The following is a 22,600-nucleotide window of genomic DNA, read 5'->3' on the forward strand; positions in this document are numbered from 1 at the left end:
AAAAATGACACTTGGATCAGGGATTTCGCCTTGTGATGAGTCAGAGGCTTTGTTTCTCCAAGTGGAAGCAAGGTTCACCAAGTGGACTCAAGAACTGAAGATCAACTAAAGATTAACTGAAGAGAGGGAGGACACAAGGCAGCTACACATCAGTTGCAAGCTGACTCATCCTTTCTCAATTCATCTATATATTGAGCTCTCTCCTATGAGCTCTGGAGGCGGGAATTTTGTGCAAAGTAATGATATGCTGTTGGTTTCATTATTGAGTTATTGGGTGATTGTTTGAGAGAGGTGAAGAAGAGCAATTCTTTCTGCTGGGAGGTGTTGCTGGGTTGGAGCCTGCAATGGTTGTAATACTCTCAGAACCTTTATTTCTTCATTAATAAAAGCTATTGAGGTTCTTCTATGTGCTCTTGTTTCAATTATATATTGTGATGATTGCATGTTTGGTTTACACTAATCCATGAACCAGTTATGATTGCATGCCTCTTGTAGTTTCCTTCTTTGTTATTGTGCAGGATCTCATTGTAGCTGGGCGAGCAGAAGAACAAAGAGCTAGGAGCAAGCGGCCAAAGAGAAGAGTTTGGATTCGACATTAAGCGCAAGGCAACGGTTAGTGCTTTCTCCATTCTCTTTTGCTTTCATAAAGAAGTAAACCCTTAGTAGTTTGTTTTACAGTTGTTGCTAAGGAACTGTCACCCTTAGAGTGGGATAGGGTCATCCGAGTCGGATACTTTTCCCTACAACACTGAGTACATGCTGATACCTCTGCTTGGCTGTGCTGAATCATGCTCCCCCTGACAGTAGGCCAGATCTGCAAAAGATGTTCTTCAACAAGAACCAAGACTTATACACCATAAGGGACCTTCCTATCACCAAAAGACTCAATACATACATCCATACTCCCTACCAAGAGGGGACATATCAGAAACAACCAATTATATTACATCATTCATCCCAGGCATAGTGGGGAAACCAACATAGGCCGTTACATGACCTTGACACCATAAAAGAAATATCACAAAAGAGAGACATGACATAGAGACAATAGATCTAGACCAAGACTTATGAAAGTCACCAGCAGCATCTGATAAACATCTTTTAGATCAGCAACCAGGATTTCTTTCTGGGAAACCAATAACCAAAACATCTAAATTCCAACAATGCTTTATAAGACTTTTAAGCTGCTCCCCCTGAACCTGTGCCTGCTGCTCCCCCTGAAACTGTGTCTGAAGAATTCTAACATACCCATCTCAGACCTTTTAAACCAGAGTTTGCCCTTGCTGTTCAGAACTCCATATACGCGATTTCTCCTGCATAGACCAGCGTATGTACGCGGATATACTCTCTGCAACAGGCGTACAACATACACGCGACTTACCCCCCATAAATCAGCGTATATACGCGGATATCCCTTACGTAACTTGCGTATACCAACTTTTCTGTAGAATAGACAAGCTTTAACAGCAGGATGAAGCATCAACTACTCCCAGCTTTTGTCTGAGATATTCAAAAGTTTCCCTGGGCAGTGGTTTTGTGAGAATATCAGCAACTTGTTCCTTAGAAGGAACATACTCCAACTTGACCTTCTGCTCAAGCACTTGCTCCCGAAGAAAATGGTACTTGATTGGTATGTGCTTGGTCTTTGAGTGCATGACTGGATTCTTTGAAATGCTGATTGCACTTGTATTATCACATAAGATAGAGACTGGTGGAGTGCAAGTGATTTGAAAGTCCTGCAAGGTTTGCATCATCCAAAGAAGTTGTGTACAACAAGATGCCGCAGCCACATATTCTGCTTCAGCTGTAGATAAGGCAATCGAACTCTGTTTCTTGCTGAACCAAGATACTAGTCTGGAACCCATGAAGAAAGCACCACCACTTGTGCTTTTCCTATCATCCACACTTCCAGCCCAATCTGCATCTGTGTAAGCATGAAGAGTGAGATCTGTATTTCTAGGATACCATAAGCCATAGTTTTGTGTCCCTTGAAGATTCTTTTGACTGCCTGAAGATGAGTTTCCTTTGGGTTGGCTTGAAATCTTCCAACAATTCCTACTGCATGTGTAATATCTGGTCGGGTACCTATCAAATAAAGCAAGCTCCCAATCATGGATCTATAAGTGGGTTGATGAACTGCTGCTGATTCATCATTTGCACTGAGGTTGCATCCTGTAACCATGGGTGTACATACAGGCTTTGACTCTTCCATGCCATACTTCTTCAAGATCTGCTTGAGGTATTTGGTTTGAGACAAGAAGATACCTCCTTCATTTTGTTGGATTTGCAATCCAAGAAAATATGTCAATTCTCCAAGTAGTGACATTTCGAATTCTTTCTGCATAACCAAGGCAAAGTTTTGACTCATAGTCTCTTCATTGTTGCCAAAGATAATATCATCTACATAAACAACAAGAATTAGTAATTTGTTATTTTCAACTTTTATATAGAGATTGCTATCTGCTGATCCTTTTGAAAAGCCTTGTTGGTGAAGATATTTGTCCAACCGATAGTACCAAGCCCTTGGAGCTTGTTTGAGTCCATAGAGAGCCTTTTTCAATCTGCATACAAGGTTTGGATTATTCCCAAGAATGAAACCATCTGGCTGTTCAATATATACTTCTTCTTCTAAGTCTCCATTCAGAAAGGCTGATTTCACGTCCATTTGAAATACCTTGAAGTTTTGAAAGCTTGAGAGAGCAAGGAACATTCGGATGGCCTCAAGTCTTGCCACAGGAGCAAAGGTCTCTTCAAAATCTATTCCTTCTTGCTGCGCATACCCTTTACAAACAAGCCTGGCCTTGTTTCTAATTACTTCTCCATTTTCATTTAATTTATTCTTGAAGACCCATTTTGTTCCTATTACATTCTTATCTTTTGGTCTAGGAACTAATTCCCAAGTGTTGTTCTTTTCGATCTGCTCAAGTTCTTCATCCATTGCTTTGACCCAACATTCATCTTTGCATGCCTCTTTAACATTTTCTGGTTCAGTGGAGGAGAGTAATGCCAAATAGCTTGAAGCTTCTGCAAGTGTCCTTCTTGTTTGTACTCCTGCTTCTTTCTGCCCCACAATCTGAGATTCTGGATGATTCTTTTGAACATATCTGGATGGAGTCTTCTCTTCTATTCTTGTCTGCTCCTCTGGTTCTTCTTGAGGTTCTTCTTCTTCTTGAGGTTCTTCTTCTTCATCATTCCGCCTTTGGGGGTAACCTTCATCTTCTTCAATGTCTTCACGATGAACTTGCCTAGGAATATATCCCTTCTCATCAACCACTACATCAATGTTGTCAACAATTCTGCCAAGTCTTTTATTGTAGCACTTGTATGCTTTGCTATGTGGAGAATACCCAAGAAGAATGCCCTCATCTGCTCTTGGTTCAAGTTTGCCAAGTTGCTCATCAGTATTCTTGATATAACATTTGCTTCCAAAGATTTTGAAGTGCTTCACCGAAGGAGTCTTACCACTCCAGAGCTCATGAGGTGTTTGAGTGCTGTTTACTCGGACATTTGTTTTGTTAAGAATAATAACAGCAGCATGTGCAGCTTCACCCCAGAAGGTTGCGGGAGTACCTGATTCATCGAGCATAGCACGAGCCATTTGTTGGATAGTTCTGTTCATTCTTTCCACAACCCCATTTTGCTGAGGAGTTCTAGCTGTAGAGAATTCTCTTCTTATCCCATGTTCGTCACAGAAATCGAAAAATTCATTTGAGGTGAACTCCCCACCTCTGTCAGATCTGAGACACTTAATTTTGTGTCCTGATTCATTTTCAACCAAGGCTTTGAAGGATTTGAATTTTTCGAATGCTTCATCTTTGTGCTTCATGAGCCCTAACCAAACAAATCTGGAGAAATCATCAATGAATAATATCAGATATTCTTCTCCTCGAGGTGTCCTCTTCCTAAATGGACCACATACATCTGTATGGACTAGCTCGAGAGGCATGCTAGCTGATCCTTCCTTCTCTGGAAAGTTAGTTCTGGTTTGCTTTCCAAACTGACAAGATTTGCATATGGTATTGTCTGGAATTTTGATATCTGGAAGACCACGAACTGCCTGATATTTGCATGCTTTCCTTATTTGTGAAAAGCTTAGATGCCCCAACCTCCGATGCCATAGCCAATGTTCATCATCCTTGCTTAAGTAGCATTGTTGTGCTTCCTCAAAGATATATAGATTATTTGGAGTCCTTCTTCCTTTGATCACTGTTTTACCTGTATCAAGATCGCGAACACAACATCCATTCGATCTAAATATTACCTCGGTTCCTTGATCGCACATCTGACTGACACTTAGAAGATTATGCTTCAATCCATCAACATATAACACATTTCCTGCTTTGACCTTCTCTTTCAACGGAGCAACACCTTTTCCTTTTATGGCTGCAGAGATATCGTTCCCAAAAGAAACTTTCTTCCCTTTTTCTAATGCGGTATATGACTCAAGCTTTTCTTTGTCCCCTGTCATATGCTTCGAACATCCGCTGTCAATGTACCATAGACTTTCTTGACCTTCTGCATAAAAGGCTATCCCACATCTTTCTGGTTGTGATTCTTTTATTCTCCATGTTCTAACATTTGAGGTTTGTTCCTTCTGAGTTGTCTTCCGGAATCTGCTCCTGCATTCAGAGTCTTCATGACCAAAGTTATTACAAATAGAGCATTCAACTTCATTTTCAAGAACCGAAAAATTGTTATAAGTCCTTTTCATGGTTCCAGTCATTCTCCCTTGCTTTTGAGCTTCTCTAGTCATGATTGTTTTGTAGGCAACACATTGAGCTGCTTTGTGACCGAAGTTATGGCAAGAAAAGCATTGGCCATTAAAGAAACTTCTGCGATAATCAGATCTATCATCCAACCGATTGTAGCTTCTATTCATTCTTGGAGCAAATTGGGAAGATTTTACCTGTGGCTGATTGTAGCTTCTGTTTGTCCTTAAGGCTGTTTGTCCCTGAATTTCTTGATGGTCTTTATTTGTTCTTGAGATCAACTGTCCCTGATTCACCTGATGACTTTTATTTGGCCTTTGCTCGCTTCTCCTTGCTGCATCAAGATAACTTTTAGAGGTAGAGGCTTGAGATGTTTCTCCATTATATCCAAGACCTGTCTTGATCAGAGGAGATCGCTGCACATTGATAATCTCATCCAAGGTTTCAGATCCTTTAACAAACTTAAGATTAATTGCTTTGGTTTTCTCAATCTCCTTTCTAAGACAAACAATATCACATTCCAATTTTTCAAGATGTTTTTCCTTTTCAGCTAGTTGACATTGTAGAGAATCAATAATAGCACTCTTCTCTTCTAAACAAACTTTGAGATCTTTCATTTCTTCATAAAAGCCTTCTACATCTATAGCATCCATGTAGTCATCATCTTCAAAAGCCATTAAAAGTTTATATCTATTACCTTGTTCATCTTCATCACTATTTGAAAGACCATCACTATCCTCATGAGTGTAATAGCTTTTCTTCTTTTCATTCTGTTTCTTGTTCCATCTAACAGGTTCCTTTCCCTTGTCATTCTTATCTTTGTGAGGACATTTGGCAGCATAATGACCTACTCTTCCACAAGCAAAACATGTAAAAGGTAACTTACCTCTGAACCTTCCAGAACCCCTTTGAAGATTCTTGACAAAATTTGATTCTTCTTCTTCATCTTCTGGCACATGATTTGCTTCATAATAATCTTCTTTGCCTGAAGCTTTGAAGGCAGCTTCTCTTCTGTCTGATGGACCTCCCTTTCTCATTTCATAAGCGGTTAGAATTCCATGAAGCTGAGACATAGTGAGAATTCGGAGATTTTCCTTTTCTTCTATTGCAGATACTTTAGATTCAAACTTGGGAGACAATGATCCTAGAACCTTTTCAACAACTATAGCCTCTTTTATTTCTTCACCCAAATTTTTCATACAATTAACAATCTCATCTACCCGAAGAAAATAATTAGCCACACTTTCATCATTATACATCTTGAGAGTCTCATACTGAATCCTGAGAGTTTGAAGTTTAGCACGCTTTACCTGTTCATCTCCTTCATAGCTTGTGACCATTTTGTCCCATATCTCTTTTGCGGATTTAAAGTGCATTACCTTCATGAATTCCGTTTGGGATATACTTCCTAATAGAGTACTGACTGCTTTTGCATTTGTTTCATACTTCTTTTTCTCAGCTGGATCTGTAGGAGTAGCTGAAGGAAAAGCATAGCCTGTTTCTACAATGTCCCAAACTTCTGTACCAAGAGATTGAAGATATGCAGTAACTCTTACCTTCCAATAATTGAAGTTTGTCCCATCGAAAACGGGTGGCCTGATTGATGCTTCTCTCTCGTAGTTGCTCATGATGAACGATCTACCTTCAAGCGATCAAGCTTCTCTGAAGCACTTGCTCCGATACAAATTGTTGGAAATAATACTGAGAGGGGGGGTGAATCAGTATTATCAGAACTATAAAACTTTTTCAATGCTCAGAAACATATACGCTACTTTCGTTAAGTGAACCAGCGTGTACACGCAACTGTGTATAAAGAAAACAGCGTATAACTAGAAATCTTATAATTCAGTCAGTTTATCTTCAGTTAAGTGCATGAGGACATTATTCACCATATTAAGAGTAAGCAGATGCAGTAGAACAGATCACACAGAAACCATACACATGAACACCAAGATATAAGGTGGAAACCCAATGTCGTCTCTATCTTTCTTTAATATGAAACTTCAGTTTACAATCTTTTTGTACTGGTGCAGCCTTATACCAGTACGCAGGCTACAACCTGCAGAAGGCTACAACCTTCTCTCGTCCTCCAAACTTCCTTGGAAGGGAGCTCCAACCCCCTTTGCTCTTGTACTAGCTAAGATACTAGTACGTAGGTGCTGACCTACAATCTTCTTTCTTTCAGGTACCACCTTTCATACATTTTCAGACTGGATATTCATGAAGCACAACATTACAATCTGTAGACCACAATTCATTCAACTTTCACAACAGATCATTAAAGCATAAAACAACCAATACTAGCATCATCAAACTTTGAATCACTTAACCATTGAACCCTGTCAATCACCAGTTACCAGAACACAGAGCAGTCTACAGAACTCTGCAATAACAGTCAGATCCAACTGCAAACCCAAAAATCAAGCTTCAAAAGATATACGCTACTTCAATGAGCAAAACCCGCGTATACACGCGCTTTTACCTAAGCCAACCTGCGTGCAGATCTAAAATAAATTCTCTCAACTTGCAGCTGTACCAGACATCAGTTAGACCCAGAACATAATATTGCGACAGTATGCAGATCTAGAAATACGCATAATCAACCATATCATAATAGTGCATTTCAAACCATTAGATCCCGATCTATCCTTAGATCTAGTCTTCCATCATCCGATGTGATTTCTCCTTAGCTTAGATCAAGCAACCCAGAACCTGCATATCAGATCTCTTTCTTTTTCAGATATTCAAGCCTTGTCAAAAGATGATATTGCCTAATGATCTTCTTCTCCTTATATAGCCTTAGGCCTTGCTCAATACCAAGAGCCAAAACCATAGAAATCCAAAACCATCAACTTCAAAACTAGAGATCTACACGTCTGTCGAGGTACTTTGGTCCAAAGACATGGGCACAAGTACCGAGGACTAACTACCATGGACCAAAAGGAAACTTCCCGACATATACGCCCTTTTCTGTTCATGCATCTGTGTGTATACGCGCCTTAGTATATAGATCTCCTGCATATACGCGACTTAGTATGAATATCACCAGCGTGTATACACAACTTTGACTTAATTAACCTGCGTATATGAGATTTCTCTTCATTCTGTAGTCTGAACGAAGATCTAACATCAAAGAGAGTTGCCATCAAGGACAACACCTGTATCATAGCGCCACACCTGTGCCAAAATGCCAACAAAGCAGACCTGAAAAAAATTATAGAGATGTGATTCTCATCGGGTCCATCAATTATAATATCGAGTGGGCAAGTTAATGGCCAGAAATTAGCTATTGACCGTCGGATCTCAAAGGGAAGGATCGCACGGTATTCGGGGTGTTAATCTGTTCGATGGATAATCCCCAAAGCAGACCCAAATTATATATAAAGTGACATTTTAGTTTCTCATCGAGTCCGAATGATGAATTAAAAAGTGGGCAAGGTGATGGACCGAAATTCCTTTTGGACCGTCGAATCTCCGAAATCAGGATCGCAAGGTTGATGGGTGTAAAGATGATCAAAGGTTAAGGAGAATGCATTGTAGGCCCTCGGTTATGTGGGCCCTCGACATCAAGAGCCTAAGTGTCACGCCCCCAGGCCGACGGTAGTCTTTCATCCGTACTTGGCGAGGTGCGGCACCACCGAACACTTTTTTTTCACCAATACTTATGTTCATGGACTATGCCTAACCATTAGTCTACTTAGTTTGTTTTTCACAACCAAGTATTATTATGTTTCCTTTAGACCAATGAACACCCATACACATTCATTATCATCAGCAATTATACTTGAAGAACACAATTGCACAGTATAAAGAGAGGGTCAACTCCCTGAACAATGAGTCTGCCCGAATTCGATATATTATTCAACTTTACAATGTTACAAGCTTTATAAGTATACTTGGGAAACACAAAGTTTCATACTTAGCCAATTTTACAACATGCCACACCTTCGTGTATCAACCAAATCTCCTTGCCTGGTCTAGGCGGGCGCGCCCTCACACGAGCTGCCAACCGCTCCTCAACCGAACTTTGTTTCAATGGACGAGAAACCTACCTGAGTCACCCTTCACACTTTCACACGGCGGGCGGGCGAACTACCCTAGTCACCGTTCACCTCCACTGCGTTTTGCTTTACACGCCGGGTGGGTGACCCACCCGAGTCACCACCCGCGCCTTCACCCAAACGCTAGGCGCCTTCACCCGCGCCCTTGCCTTTCTTCCAAGCTCGTGTGCTACCTTCGTGTGGTGCTGCCCAAAGATAGGCGCATTACAACTGCGCCTTTCCTTGCTGCGGCTAACACTCCCTTCACACTTCACTTGCTTCACGAAAGACTTGCTCAAATTCGTTGATGCCAAATGCCTCCACTTCGCATATAGTATATATGCCTTCGTGTGTGGTCATGTCACCCCTCGGCCAACCTGCGTTTATCTTCAACCGACGCTTTCGTTTGCTCCTTTGGTTGGTTGGCCCATCGACCAACGCCCCAAATCACAATTCCTCCACCGTTGGCTCGTTTGGTGAACGCCCTCGCTCGTTCACTATAAATTTATGCAACCGCCCTAACACTTCACGCATATTTCAAGTGTCGCTTGGTTATGTTTTGTTAGCTCGTGCGCTCTTTTGCTTTAGCTAAACCTTCACACATTGCCTCTTCGTTATGCCTTGGAGCGCAAGTCCTTACATCCTCCTCCACCTGAAGTCGTTGTCGTCCTCAACAACATCCCCCAGGTGATCATCCTATTATCAAGATTTTTATATCTGAACAGTCCTATCCATGATATCAACTCCTCCACATACTACAAACATCCCTGCAACATATGTAGAACCACCATCTCCATCATGTCTCGTCCTCATCCTGTAGTCTTTCATCAGATGTTCCACCATGCCAACACACTTCTGTCATGTGTCACCATGTAGTCCCGACACTAGCACAACTCTGCACACTAGTACCCCTCATGACTTGAACTAGTTGGGTAGCTAATCCAACCATACGTCTAAACCACAAGAATGCACATCCTTATGCCACCATCAGTCTTTCCCTGACTTCTGCTACATCTCGGACTCATCAAGAATCTTTCCAATTCCCATGCTCAGGTCCATGGAATCTCCATCCCATCTGCAACATGTTCAGCCCATGGCCTTGTTGCACAAGAGTGTGCAACCTCTCCACTGGCTCATACATCTCCATGTCATAACAACATCTATACAACATCCTTTGCTTCGGCATTCCCCAAATAATGTCCATGAATGACATCTCCACACATGCCCTCGCATAATGTCCCTGCATAACTGTTATGCTCCATGTCTCCAACCTGATGTCCATGACTCTAGTTGTCCATGATGTCCAACCCATGTAGACTCCATCCCAACATCTGATCATTTGCATCCAAGTCTGCAATTTGTCATAAAGAAGCCTCCTCCCAAGGCCCCTTGCTAAGGTGGTGCAGCCCCTTCCTATCAAGTTCCCTGCACCAACCCATCTCCAAGGTTGTCTATAGAGAAAGGAGGGCCAGGGATTTTCCTCCCTAACTCTCATCCACCCATGTATCGGATTGATGTTGTGTCCTCAAGTATCTGTGCACAGCCTCAATATCCTCACATGTACATCCAAGCTCTTCAAGCTTGTATTTCGTCAATTGAAAGTCATATATGCCCATATCATACCTGCAAAAATCCACTATACCAGCCGAATCTCTACCTTCATAATCCTCTCCAACCACTGCTTTTGAAGTAGTACTCGGACTCCCTTCTTTCGCAACTCCATTGTGAAGATCATCAGTGGAAGATGTCTCTGTCAAGTGCTTCAAGGTTCGTGAGATTGATCTCCCACTTACTTCATTCTTTCTCGCTCTTGCAACGAAGTCAATCAACTTCCCTTCCTTCGTTGTTTGAGTCATACTCCCATGTCCTCTCTACTCCACATCCTCATGCTTCACATTCGGATCTTTGGGATACAAAGTCATAGAATTCATCCTCGGTCTATACCCCAAGCAACTCCTTTTATTCATCGGAACCAACATGGTTCTTCCTTCAGTTGTGATCAAGAGAATGTCCCGGTCCACCATTGGTATGGCTTGTGAAAGCCTCATGAAATCTTGCCCCAGCACCATAGAATGATCATCCATGTCCATGATCCTCAAGTCTAACTTTCCAAACCACGATCCCACTCTCACTTGAGTGTTTTTCATCACACTAGTAACAACTTTCATGGTAGAGTTGACTGCTTTGAAAGCACTCCATTCCCTCTCCATCTTTGCTTTCTTCCCAAAAGACTTTGTTGCTTTCCTGCTTAAGAAGCTATGAGTAGCCCCCGTATCCACCAAAGCTGCAAATCTCTTGCCTTTCACGGTTACTTGCACAAAACGTAGCTTCAAGTCATCACCTCCTTCTGTTGGCTTTATCTTGTGCCTCACATCAGTAACCTTCTTCAAGAATTCGGCCTCAGAAGTGTCAATTGGCTTATGCTCCAACTTGACATTCCTCCTAAGTTACTTCACTTCCTTGCTTGGCTCTTATAAGCAACTCGATCCTGGTCTAGCTTGATTCCCTTCAAGCTTTTCCTCCATCGCATTCTACTCAAGTGCACCAACCAAGTGTCCATTGACTACTTCCATAGAACTAAGCTTCTGAACATCCTCTGGATTATCACGGTAGTGAGTTCCCAGCCTGTCAATGTAGTTGAGCTCTTCCTGCTCAATTACAATAATCTTCTTACCAAGACGCTTCTTTTTTATCTCTTCCTCAATTTGCTTGATTTCGGCTTCCCCCATGGAACATTTCTTCCTTAACTAGGCTCTTTCATCCAAGAGCTCTTGAAGACCAAGACCACTTTGTCGGATCTCCTCATCAAGTTCCTTGAGTTCACCATCTATCATACTTTCGCATTGGCTTTTGAGTTCTTTAAGTTCCTTCCTTAGTTCCGAACAGCCTTCCTGAATCTTCATGTTCTCAGCCGTCATCGAAACCCAATTAGAACTCCATCGACCCATCTGGTCCAACACATTGTACCGGAAGATTTCACCTGCAATATGGCTAGATTCACCTGTCGTAGGTTCATCCACCATCTTTGCCTTTCGGCCTTCTCCAAGTTCCTTGCAAAACATGAACCAGCTCTTGATTCCACTTGTATGTGAAACCAGCTTTCTTCGCCTACAAGTACCTGTTTCCACTGTCACCAATTGTCGAGCTTCTTCAACCCTAAATCAGCTTCAATACACTGACTTCACCCACTTTGAACCTGCTCTAATACCACCTGTCACGCCCCCAAGCCTACAGTAGTCTTTCAACCGTACTTGGCGAGGTGCGGCACCACCAAACACTTTCTTTTCACCAATACTTATGTTCATGGACTATGCCTAACCATTAGTATACTTAGTTTGTTTTTCGCAACCAGGTATTATTACGTTTCCTTTATACCAATGAACACCCACACAAATTATCATCAGCAATTATACATGAAGAACACAATTGCACAGTATAAAGGGAGGGGCAACTCCCTAAATAATGAGTCTGCGCGAATTCAATATATTATTCAAATTTACAATGTTACAAGCTTTACAAGTATACTTGGGAAACACTAAGTTTCATACTTAGCCAATTTTACAACATGCCACACCTTCGTGTGTCAACCAAAGCTCCTTGCCCGAGCTGGGCGGGTGCGCCCTCACACGAGCTGCCAACCGCTCCTCAACCAAACTTTGTTTCAACGGACGGGCGACCTACCTGAGTCACCCTTCACACTTTCACACGGTGGGCAGGCGACCTACCCAAGTCACCGTTCACCTCCACCACGTTTTTCTTTACACGTCGAGCGAGTGACCCACCCGAGTCATCACCCGTGCCTTCAACCGCAAGTCGGGCGCCTTCACCTGTGCCCTTGCCTTTCTTCCAATCTCGCGTGCTACCTCCTTGTGGTGCTGCCCAAGGATGGGCGCATTAGAACTGCGCCTTTCCTTGCTACGGCTAACACTCCCTTCGCACTTCACTTGCTTCATGAAAGACTTGCTCGAATTCGTTGATGCCAAATGCCTCCACTCCGCATATAATATATATGCCTTTGTGTGTGGTCGTGTCACCCCTCGGCCAACCTGCGTTTATCTTCAACCGACGCTTTCGTTTGCTCCTTTGGTTGGTTGGCCCATCGACCAACGCCATAAATCACAATTCCTCCACCGTCGGCTCGTTTGGTTAACGCCCTCGCTCATTCACTATAAATGTATGTAACCGCCCTAACACTTCACGCATATTTCAAGTGTCACTCGGTTATGTTTTGTTAGCTCGTGCGCTCTTTTGCTTTAGCCAAACCTTCGCATATCACCTCTCGGTTATGCCTCAGACCGCATGTCCTTACACTAAGGGTTTGGCGATGAGCGAGTTTTTGACATCAAGAGCTTAGGGGTTCATTGTTAAGCGAGAATTTTGACTTCAAAAGCTTAAGGGTTCGTGTGCGCTGGTTATCATGAATGCCACCCTCTAATGGATGGATTGTTTTCACAACAGTCCTAATGTAATTTTGGTGAGTCAACCCAGCTGTATTCTAAATGGTTCACAGAGCTGGTGTTGCGGTCGTATAATATGTATTTTTCTTGCCTAATGGAAGGTTCCACTCTTACTTGATCAAGAAAAGATAAATAAGAATTTGTTAAGGTGAGACGTGAAATGGCAAGGACACCAGTCAAACTTGATCACAAATTGTTGAGAATAAAATTTTGTGCCCAAAATTTTGGTAACACCATGTAAATAAAGAGGGTGATGAGCTCAAAATGGAATTTCAATCTTACAACCTAGTATACTTTTACTAACTTTCTTATGCTAATGAAGAATTTTCCAAATGGATATTCCATAGAAACTTTTCAAACAGAATGATAGTAAATTAAAATGTACAATCGCTTAATATGATGCTCATAGTTGGTTTTTTTGAGATAATATTTTAAATACAACAAAAACACTTAGCAAAGAAAGTAGACATTTGTATACCTAATTTTATTTAAATTGTTTTTGTTATTCTTATTGTTGGAATTCCACCTCAAAGCGCATGCTTACCAAAAAAGGAAAGTTCTCAGTAATTTTCAAAACTCAATAATAATAGGATTAGAACTAGGTTAGATCACCTATAAAATGCAAGTTTTCTCAATGTTTATGATTTGTCAAGATCACATAGAGCACATGGAAAAAAGCATAAGTAGGCATGCAAACATTTTCTACTCAATTTTTGATTTGCCAAAGTCACACACAGGTTAGGTAAAATAGCACATGTAGATAAAAAATAGTATCAAAATAGAAATATAAAGAACAAGCTAAGAATATAAATATAAGCAACAAAATAAAAAATAAACTCTCTCTCCCTATATATATAGAAAATGGAAAACTAGATAGCATACCTTTGGATCCAATGAATAATATAGTGCTCCATATACAATGTAATAGTTTTCCTATGCCAAAAATAAATAATGCTATATCTAGGGAAAACAACCACCTTTTTCCATGAAACGAAAGTTGTTTTTAATTGAAAATAGTGCCACTTACACAATGTAATATTTTTCTTATGCCAAAAATAAATAGAAATAGTAGACTTGACAACAACATAAGCTCAAGATTTTGATCAACAATAGGAGTAGCTGTTCAAATGAGCTCTTATAGGGTGAAAAAAATTATTAATCAGTCACACAACCAGATCGAAGATCATAATGCCAATATTTTTTCGTGGAGGGATCATAATGCCAATATTTTTTTATGGAGGGAAATAGTCCATGACCCTAGCCGAAATATGCTAATATATTTTCGTGGAGGGATCATAATGCAAATATTTTTCCATGGAGGGAAATAGTCCATGACCCTAGCCAACATGGTCACTTGAAACAGTCCATGACAGTAGTAAAAAATTAATGAAAAAAGATTAAAAAAAAAAAAGGTAAGTAAAAGAGTTCTCATAATGGATGATTAGTTATGACCCTCCATGTTCTTTAAATAGATATCATAGACAAATTCAATGTTAAACCCATATCAATAAGTATTAGTTTCGAGTAGAATATGAGCCATCGAATAACTCTATGTCTAGAACATATTGTGACCCTCAAATTACAATACAACTAATTCGTACAAAAAAAAATAAGATTTTGTTTAATAGAAATATTAGACCAAATTAAATTTAACTAAATTCCAAATATTAAAATATTCTAACATGATGTTGTTAAAATTCCTTTTTTTTTTTAAATATATAACTTTATTTACAAAGATAAAACTAGATCAAATTTATCCTTTAACTTTTAAGCAAATATTGATAAATTAAAATCCACCTAAATCCAAAATGACTAAAGGAACTGGAAAGAAAATACATAAATAGAATATAAAATCATGATGCCTACCTTAAAATTAGATTCAGTGTAAGGATGAGAAAAACCTTCTTATCTTCTCCTAATGAGTAGCTTAATTAGGGAGGTAGAGGGCGTTTTAGGTAATGTTGTAAGCACTTAGTAACAATGATGATAATAAAACACCACTTTTCAATGGAGAAACAAGTAGTTTACCTTTATAAGCATATATTCTATTGACAATCCCTATTGTAAAAAATCCATGAAATTCCCAACAAAGAAGGATGGAATAGAGATGCTTCTCGTCCATGATCTCCATTACTTAATCCCACTCATTAAAGGTAAATCCTTAAAAAATCAAGCCACTTAGCAATGCCAATTCATCTCCCATTTCCCTCCTATTTTAAGATTTTTCCTATTTGGCCAAAATAATTAGGAAAGAGTATATTAATAAAGTATCCAATCGTTTACCCCAAAAGGGTAGGCAAGTTGGTAATCACACTGCGGTGAATTTCATTAGAAAGGTGGGCTACGTACTGAAGGTCACGAGTTCAATTCCCCCGGACTAACCCGGCGCTGTGGAGAGGTGCGGGCGCAGCTCCCAGTGGTTATAGAGGTAGCGGTCATAATCAACCTCGTGTAATGCGAGTCACGAGGCTGCCCCTGTTGTTGATTCCACTGTATACAAAAAAAAAAAAGTATCTAATCGTTTTGTTTAGATAACATTTTTTGCAATTGGGAAAAGGTACATGAATATAATATTTGATGACACTTTTTAATAAATAGACTACAATGTCATTACAATTTAGTACATAATTACAATTTGTTTTCGCAAAAACAAGTGACAAAAGATATATGAATAGAATATCAAGTATATAAATAAAATAAAATAAAATAAAGTGGCCAAAATAAAATAAATAAGGCTCCCTACTCTTTATGGACTTTAACCGTTGGGAGGAGTCTTGGTATGAAAGGAATCACAAGAATAGATGGATCTCCATGGATGGGATCGCACGGTGTTTGGGGTGAAAAGATGACCGATGGTTATTCCTCAAGCGGACCTGAAAAAAATTATAGAGATGTGATTTTGTTTCTCATCGGGTCCGTCAATTATAATATCGAGTGGGCAAGTTAATGGCCCGAAATGAGCTATTGATCGTCGGATCTCAAATGGAAGGATCACATGGTGTTTGGGGTGTTAATATGTTCGATGGATAATCCCCAAAGCGGACCCGAATTATATATAAAGCGATTTTTTAGTTTCTCATCGAGTCCGAATGATAAATTAAAAAGTAGGCAAGGTGATGGACCGAAATTCCTTTTGGACCGTCGGATCTCCGAAATCAGGATCGCAAGGTTGACGGGTGTAAAGATGATCAAAGGTTAAGGAGAATGCATTGTAGGCCCTCAGTTATGTGGGCCCTCGACATCAAGAGCCTAAGGGTTCGGTGATGAGCGAGTTTTTGACATCAAGAGCTTATGGGTTCATTGTTAAGCGAGACTTTTGACCTCAAAAGCTTAAGGGTTCGTGTGTGCTGGTTATCATGAGCGCCACCCTCTAGTGGACGGATTGTTTACACAACAGTCCTAATGTAATTTTGGTGAGTCAACCCAGCTGTATTCTGAATGGTTCACAGAGCTGGTGTTGCGGTTGTACAATATGTATTTTTCTTGCCTAATGGAAGGTTCCACTCTTACTTGATCAAAAAAAGATAAATAAGAATTTGTTAAGGGGAGATGTGAAATGGCAAGGACACCAGTAAAACTTGATCACAAATTGTTGAGAATAAAATTTTGTGCCCAAAATTTTGGTAACAACATGTAAATAAAGAGGGTGATGAGCTCAAAATGGAATTTCAATCTTACAACCTTGTATACTTTTACTAACTTTCTTATGCTAATGAAGAATTTTCCAAATGGATATTTCATAGAAACTTTTCAAACAGAATGATAGTAAATTAAAATGTACAATAGCTTAATATGATGCTCATAGTTGGTTTTTTTGAGATAATACTTTAAATACAACAAAACACTTAGCAAAGAAAGTAGACATTTGTATACCTAATTTTCTTTAAATTGTTGTTGTTATTCTTATTGTTGGAATTCCACCTCAAAGCGCATGCTTACCCAAAAAGGAAAGTTCTCAGTAATTTTCAAAACTCAACAATAATAGGGTTAGAATTAGGTTAGATCACCTATAAAATGCAAGTTTTCTCAATGTTTATGATTTGTCAAGATCACATAGAGCACATGGAAAAAAGCATAAGTAGGCATGCCAACATTTTCTACTCAATTTTTGATTTGCCAAATTCACACACAGGTTAGGGAAAATAGCACACATAGATAAAAAATAGTATCAAAATAGAAATATAAATAACAAGCTAAGAATATAAATATAAGCAACAAAATAAAAAATGAACTCTCTCTCCCTATATATATAGAAAATGGAAAACCAGATAGCATACATTTGGATCCAATGAATAATATAGTGCTCCATATATAATGTAATAGTTTTCTCATGCCAAAAATAAATAATGCTATATCTAGGGAAAACAACCACCTTTTTCCATGAAATGAAAGTTGCTTTTAATTGAAAATAGTGCCACTTACACAATGTAATATTTTTCTTATGCCAAAAATAAATAGAAATAGTAGACTTGACAACAACATAAGCTCAAGATTTTGATAATAGGAGTAGCTGTTCAAATGAGCTCTTATAGGGTGAAAAAAATTATTAATCAGTCACACAACCAGATCAAAGATCATAATTCCAATATTTTTTTCGTGGAGGGATCATAATGCCAATATTTTTTCATGGAGGGAAATAGTCCATGACCCTAGCCACCATATGCCAATATTTTTTGGTGGAGGGATCATAATGCCAATATCTTTCCATGGAGGGAAATAGTCCATGACCCTAGCCAACATGGTCACTTGACACAGTCCATGACCGTAGTAAAAAATTAATGAAACAGATAAAAAAAGTAAGTAAAAGAGTTCTCATAATGGATGATTAGTTATGACCCTCCATGTTCTTTAAATAGATATCATACAAGAATTCGATGTTAAACCCATATCATTAAGTATTAGTTTCGAGCACAATATGAGCCATCAAATAACTCTATGTCTAGAACATATTGTGACCCTCAAATTACAATACAACTAATTCGTACAAAAAAATTAATATTTTGTTTAATAGAAGTATTAGACCAAATTAAATTTAACTAAATTCCAAATATTTAAATTCCAAATATTTAATATTCTAACATGATGTTGTTAAAATTCCTTTATTTTTTTTAAATATATAACTTTATTTACAAAGATAAAACTAGATCAAATTTATCCTTTAACTTTTAAGCAAATATTGATGAATTAAATCCACCTAATTCGAAAATGACTAAAGGAACTGGAAAGAAAATACATAAATAGAATATAAAAGCACGATGCCTACCTTAAAATTAGATTTAGTGTAAGGATCAGAAAAACCTTCTTATCTTTTCCTAATGAGTAGCTTAATTAGGGAGGTAGAGGGCGTTTTAGGTAATGTTATAAGCACTTAGTAACAATGATGATAACAAAACACCACTTTTCAATGGAGAAACAAGTAGTTGACCTTTATAAGCATATATTCTATTGGCAATCCCTATTGTAAAAAATCCATGAAATTCCCAACAAAGAAGGATGGAATAGAGATGCTTCTCATCCATGATCTCCATTACTTTATCCCACTCATTGGAGGTCAATCCTTAAAAAAATCAATCCACTTAGCAATGCCAATTCATCTCCCATTTCCTTCCTATTTGTAAGATTCTCCCTATTTGGCCAACATAATTAGGAAAGAGTATATTAATAAAGTATCCAATCGTTTAGCCCCACGGGGTAGGCGAGTTGGTAATCACATTGTAGTGAAGTTCCTTAGAAAGGCGGGTTCCATACTGAAGGTCACGAGTTCAATTCCCCAGACTAACCTGGCGCTGTGGAGAGGGGCGAGCGCAGCTCCCAGTGGTTATAGAGGTAGCGGGCAGAATTGCGCTCCCAGTGGTTATAGAGGTAGCGGGCAGAATTGAGCGCGTGCAACGTGAGTCGTGATGTATCTAAGATCCTCTTCACTTACCTCGTTTAAATTTTGATTCTGATTTTCACGGCTTCGGAAGCTCAGCTGAGAGCTTCGGAAGCTCAGCTGAGAGCTTCGAAAGCTCATCTTTTTGCTGATCTGTTTGCTGATATTTTGATCTTTCTTGTTTCTCACCTCATCTGCACTTGAATCCTTTAATTTTTGAGGCGCACTAGTTGGAAGTTTTGCCATATTTTGATTGCTGGGGAGTTTGATCTGTCTCCGTATTTCAAACAGCAGTTGTTTAGCCGCGAATTTTTGTGACACTGATAGCCAAATGAAATGGTCGAAATGCTCCCGGACCTTCTCGCTCTTGAAAACATGTTGAAGAAGAAGACTTTTCCCAAGCCCTCCCATTCCCAAAATCGCAATCACTCCATAGCCATCCTCCAATATCCAATTTGTAATGATATGGATGTCATGTTCCATACCCAAAGTATGGGATTCTCTAATAAATGCACTAGATTTCTCCCTCAGATCTTCTGCATTATATGCATTTAAAACATTCACATGAAGTACTGAACTGAGATATTTCACATATTGGGCACTCTTATTGATTTTGTTGATCCTCTCCTTTAGTATCTTGATCTTGCAACCCATCCGATACTTGAATACCAGTGTGCAGAACTTAGGAGTTGTACAACATTCCTCCACTATATCCTCAGCGTCGATGAGAAAATCCTCAAGACTGTCAAGCCAATTGCACATCAAGGTGGAGTTGCTCTTCTCTGCGGCGTCGTTCAGGAGACACTTAATGGAAATAAGCTCATCACAGAGAAATTCAAATTCCTCTCTGAAACTAGTAAACATCCATACCTCGTCAAAGAGTTTCTGCGTTACCATAGCAATAAATGTTTGCGTAAGTGCACCCACAACGGTTGCCTCTGCCATGTCTTTATTTTTTCTATTCCACCACAATGCGCAGGGATTGACTGATTCATCAACAAGAAGAGGCGATATTCTTCGACTACATACCCTCACCCGAATTCCTTTCTAATATTATCTTCTTCCTCCGGCGTAAGGTGCGTGGGGATTGGAGGACAGGCGATAAGGTGCGTGGGGATTGGAGGACAGGCGATATGGTAAGACCAAATACTCTCTTCCGAATTCCATTTTTGTCGGACCATTCACTGGTTCAGGCGATATGCTTCGATCACATACCCTCTACCGAAAAGGCCTCGTATACGTTACGTTTTTGAGTTTTCTTAATTCTATTGAAAAAAAATTTATCAAATTTTAATTTTTTGTTGTGGAATCTTTCATCAAGAAGGCCAGAAGATATGCCTCAATCACATACATATGCATTTTTTCAAAAAAAATTAGGAAAAAAAAAAAAAAATTATAAATATCTTAGGTTTTGGAGTTTTTTTTTTTAATTGGTTAAAATATGTTTAGGTTAAATCTTAATTTTTGTAGCCCCACTGGGTAGGCCAGTTGGTAATCACAATGGAGTGAACTTTCTTAGAAAGGGGTAGGCCAGTTGGTAATCACAATGGAGTGAACTTTCTTAGAAAGGCGGGCTCTGTACTAAAAGTCGCGAGTTCAAATCCCCTGGACTAGCCCGGAAGCTATGGAGAGGGGCGGGCACAATTTCCTAGGTGTTATAGTGGTAGCGGTTAGAATTGACCCCATGTAACTCGAGTTGCAAGGCTACTCCAATTGCCAATTCCTTTGTAAAAAAAAAAAAAAAAAAAAACTTAATTTTTGTTATTTAAAGTGAGTTTTTGAATATATATATATATATATATCGTTTTAACACTTTAAAAAAATTACTAGACATTTACATTTCAAAAAATTTATAATTCAAATTTGTGATTCCAAAAAATCTTATATTATAAGATTCTCCTCCCATAAAAACAAACATGTAACCAAAAACATTCCAACCAAAACTTAATATAAATAAAATTTTTATCTTACAAGACACTTGTTGGGCTCCCCGTTAATGGCGGTGTTGATCCAACGCTCTCGTGTGTTTCATGGCATGTGCTTAAATCTAGCGATGTGTCTGTTTACTAATACCTGCGGGTTTTGGTGTAACGGCAATCGTCACTCCAACAAGTAGTATCAGAGCCAAAGGTCTCGAGTTCGAAACACACCTGGCTCGCGTTGAGGGGGGAGATTGTTGCGCTCCCAGTTAATGGCGGTGTTGATTCAACACTCTCGTGTGTTTCATGGCATGTGCTTTAATCTAACATGTGTCTGTTTACTAATCCCTGTGAGTTTTGGTGTAACGGCAATCATCACTCCAACAACTCTCCTCCCATAAAAACAATAATCCCAACAAAACCCTAAAACAAATAAAAGGAATCCATTTTTTCTTCCCATTGTAAAAGATTCCTTGTTTTGTGTGGTGGGACAATCAGTTTTACGTTTTCCAAATTCCTTTTTAGTCTTATCATCTTCCAGCGATATATTGCAAAAGATACCTTGCAATGTAGGGTGGAACCATCGCGTTTACCCTTTTCCAAACCCTTTTTAATCTTATCTCCTTCCAGCTATGTATTGTCCTTTCAATGTGCGGTGGGACCGGGGTTAAATTTTACGAGTCTTTACTCCCTTTATTTTATTTTTTTTAATAGTTCTAGCTCTTAGTCAATCGTCGTCAATCGTGTATACACTTTGATGTAATAACAATTGAGTGATGCTTTTACAAAACTATAATATCTATCGAATCTTTCGTTTAGATTTTGTTAACATTTTGTTGGTAATGTTGATATTGATGCTAAATCATCATGTGTTGATTAATTATTTGAAGTTAAGGTTGATTTATGTTGATTACTAGATTGTCATTGTTACAAGATTGTTGATAACTGATATGAAGTGTAAAGGCTTATCATTATTGGTTATTTTAATGAATGTCTTACATTTAAAATGAAAAATGGTACATAAGATTTTAAGATGTAAGTCGGAAAATGAATGCTTAAATTATTAAACAAAGTCACTTTTACAACAACATAATATATTACATGTCATGAAACTCATGGTTCTTCATGTTGTTGATCCTCAGACGCATTAGGGAATGAACAAATCTGAAATAGTACTAAAGATGTAGCTGATGCAAATCTCAAAAGTTTTCAAGATTTCTCTTTTGCAATCATTGTTGTTGACCTACATTATTTCATCTCTTTTTTATCTTACAAAAAATCTTGAAATAAATTTCAGATTTGGAAATGAAGTAGCATATTGTGAACAACATTAGAAGACCAAGAGGCAAATCCTCATTTTGTATTCTTGAATATAATGCAAACAACCAATAAGTTATGCTTACAAAATATACATTGTTGAATAAGAATATATCCCTTTTTGTGAGCTTGATGGGGTCGACCCATCATGTCAAGAGTTTGAGTGTTTTTCAAGCAACTTCATACCCCGAGGTGTTGACTGGGCTTTGTTACTGCTAAAACTAGCAGGGGTCCTAGGAGGGGATCCTATAGAGAAACTACTAGGTCAAGGGGCAACAATGGAGCG

At 39.0% G+C, this 22,600-nt stretch overlaps 1 pseudogene; it reads right to left on the bottom strand.

Annotated features, from left to right (window-relative positions):
• The window catches only part of LOC149185531 (putative disease resistance protein At1g58390), a 53,961-nt pseudogene extending 33,654 nt beyond the window's left edge, over window positions 1–20,307 (bottom strand).
• Between the last annotated feature and the right edge of the window lie 2,293 nt (window positions 20,308–22,600).

Source organism: Pinus tabuliformis, chromosome 3_1, assembly GCF_031772625.1.
Source record: "Pinus tabuliformis cultivar Carrire ecotype Pingquan chromosome 3_1, CPIR1, whole genome shotgun sequence".
Classification (NCBI taxonomy): domain Eukaryota; kingdom Viridiplantae; phylum Streptophyta; class Pinopsida; order Pinales; family Pinaceae; genus Pinus; species Pinus tabuliformis.